Raw genomic sequence first — 3,353 nt, 5'->3', positions numbered from 1 at the left:
AACAACTGTGGGCCCCATTGATCCAAGAGTGCAGCAGGTACATACAAAGCTGTTCTTGCACAGAGAAATTAAGTTCATCCCTCTAATAATAATATCAATAATAATAATTGTGGGATTTGTTAAGAGCTTACTATGTGCCAAACACTATTCTAATCTCTGAGGTAGATACAAGATGATCAGGTCAGACAAAGTTCCATGGGGATTTCAGGCTTAGAGGGAGAACCGGAATCCCTAATTTACAGATGAAGAAACAGAGACACAAAAAAGTTAAGTTGAGTAGATTGGTCTACTAGAAATGGCCTGAGCTTTAATCCAGGTTCTGCCCATTGCCCACTATGTGACCTGGCACAAGGAATAATAACAGTAATAATAATTAATAATACTAATCAGTTAATTACTTTTAATTAATTAACATCATAACATAATATACTCCGTTACTAATAGATTGATGCATTTTTGTACTACTAATATTTGTATTATACAAAAATATATACTGTTATAATATTGATTACTTTGATATATAATCAATTATAATTATCAATAATAATTTGGTATTTGTTAAGCACTTACTATTTACCAAACATTGTACTAAATGATGGGAAAAATCAGTGCTCTGCACATAGTAAGCGCTCAATAAATACGATTGATTGATTGATTGATTAGACATAATCTCTGTCCCATATGGGGTACACAGTCTAAATAGGGGAAAACAGGTGCTTAATCCTCATTTTACAGATGTGGTAATTGAGGCCCAGAGAAGTAAAGTGATTTGCCTAAGGTCACACAAAAGAACAGTGGCAGAGCCAGGATTAGAAGCTAGGTCCTTCTGATTACCTATCCTACTTTTCCTGCCCGAAGCTTTGGCTCAGTTGCCCTGTCAGAATGAAAGAGGTGCAGAGATAACTTTTCTAAACAGAAGGCGACCTTTAATTATGGTAACACTTTAGCAAATGAAACTGAAAAATACATACTAAAAAAAAATTAGGATTTTGTCACCTTGACCACTGTTGTTTTCTTCCCTCAGGGACTGCGAGTCTGTCTACATTACAATCAATGATGTCATTTCTTTTGCACTATTCTAGGGAAATTAATCACCTCCTATGCACTTTGCCATCTAATAAATCCATGGAAAAAATAAACAATGTCACCGAATTTGAGCTCTTGGGACTTTCACAGAATGTGAAGGGCCAAAGGCATGTTTTGTGATATTTTTCCTCTTCTATGCCATCATCGTTCTGGGAAACGTCCTCATCATGCTGACTGTCTGTTTCGGATACCTCTACAGGTCACCTACATACTTCTTCCTCAATTATCTGTCCCTGGTAGATATTTGCTACTCGTTCTTCACAGCCCCCAAGATAATTAGAGACCTGATCTCTGAGAGGAAAACCATCTCCTTTGAGAGGTGTATGATGCAACTTTATGGTGTACATTTCTTTGGTTGCACCAAGATCTTCCTCCTTACAGTTTTGGCCTATGACCGTTACGTGGCCATCTGCAAACCCCTCTATTACATGAACATCATGAACCGATCTGTGTGCAATAAAATGCTCGTGGGTTCATATCTTGGGGGCTTCATCCACTCCATCATTCAGGTGGCCCTGGTTGTCCAGCTGCCCCTCTGCGGCCCCAATGTGATTGATCACTATTTTTGTGACGTCCATCCTATGCTGAAACTCGCTGTGCCAACACCCATGTCTCTACTGTTGTAGTCATGGCCAATAGTGGAATGATCACTCTAGGGAGCTTTCTCATCTTTCTCTTCTCTTATGCCATTATATTGTGGTCCCTGAGACAGCAGAGCGAGGAAGGACAGCAAAAAGCTCTCTCTAACTGTGGTTCTCACATCGCTGTGATCATCATCTTCTTTGATCCCTGTAACTTTTATGTACTTGAGACCGGACACCACCTTTGTGGAAGATAAAATGGTTGCCACATTTTATACCATCATCACCCCTATGTTGAACCCTCTGATCTACACCCTGAGGAATGCAGTGTGGTGAAGAATGTCATGAAGAAGTTATGGAGTAGGAAAGTGGCTTTGCAGGAATGAAGTAATAAGCCACATGTTTGTATTTTGAAGGTCTAATTGAGCTTCAAACATCTGTTAGGAGCCTAAAGTTCAATTCACCTTACAAGGTCCTGCCCATACTTAGCAATAGTAATAACTGTGGTATTCGGTACGTGCTTACTATGTGCCAAGTACTGTACTAAGTGATGAGGTGGATACGAGGAGATTGGGTTGTACACAGTCCCGGTACCACATGGTGCTCACAGTCTTAATCCCCATTTTACAGATGAGGCAACTGAGGCACAAAGAAGTGAGGTGAGTTACACAAGGTCACACAGCAGACATGTTGGGGGGACTGGGATGAGAACCCAAGTTTTTCTGACTCCAAGGTCTTTGCTCTATCCATTGCTGCATCTCTAACAATGCCCCCTCTTCTTCCTTCTTTCTATCCTCACCATCATCTAGCACTCCCCATAATGCTAAGGTAAAGGAACAAAGAGAGTAAATGCAGCAAACATCCCCAGAACTGCCCCACTATCACAATTTCATGTAACAGGAAATTCAAAGGAGACACAAATGGACGACAATAGGTATTCAGTTTCTTTTTAGTGTCTCCATTTGGTTCTCATTATTTGGCCTTAAAATCATTTTAGGCCATGGGAGCTCAAGTGTTCTATCCAGCCAAGATCACACAGTGCTGTGCAAGGTAACAGTGATATGTGGAGAATGACAAGTGGAAGGAAAATGAAAGAAAGTGAAGTGACCCACTTTATGGCATTGATTAAATAAGGTACTAATCACATTCTATGTGTTGAGCACCTAATTCATTACAAAGTGAAAATACTGTCCCTTAGGGGCTCACAGTCTGAAAGGAAGTTAGGAAACTGAGGCACAGAGAGAATAGGTGATTTACCCAAGGACACTCAGCGGGACAATAATGGAACTAGAATTCAGAACTCCTGATTCTCCACTCGTGCCCTTTCTACGAGGTCTTGGTGCTTCCATGCTGTCTTCTCTCAAGCACAAGTGAACATGCCTCAGTCATGACTCAATCAGCTGCAAAAATTGAAAAAGCAAAAATATGCATTCTGGGTAGTCCACCCACCTGCAGTGTGTGACTTCTGGGTGACCTTGCAGTGTCCCCATTTTGCAAATAAGAGAGCTAAGGCTCAGAAAAGATAAGTGATGTGCACAAGATCATACAGCAGACAAATGGTAGAGCTGGAATAAGTATCCAGGCTCTGTGACTCCTAAGCCCACGCTCTTTCAACTAGACCATGCTCTTCCGACAAAGACAAACCTATCATTTCTGTATAGAGTTAAATGGTATAAAGTAATTTGG

The 3,353-nt window shown here is 40.6% G+C and overlaps 1 pseudogene; it reads left to right on the top strand.

Annotated features, from left to right (window-relative positions):
• Positions 1-1,176: 1,176 nt before the first annotated feature.
• Positions 1,177-2,003, top strand: LOC119923802 (annotated as a pseudogene).
• The last annotated feature ends 1,350 nt before the right edge of the window (positions 2,004-3,353 follow it).

Source organism: Tachyglossus aculeatus, unplaced genomic scaffold, assembly GCF_015852505.1.
Source record: "Tachyglossus aculeatus isolate mTacAcu1 unplaced genomic scaffold, mTacAcu1.pri scaffold_267_arrow_ctg1, whole genome shotgun sequence".
Lineage (NCBI taxonomy): Eukaryota > Metazoa > Chordata > Mammalia > Monotremata > Tachyglossidae > Tachyglossus > Tachyglossus aculeatus.
This window is presented reverse-complemented; position numbering and strand designations above follow the sequence as displayed.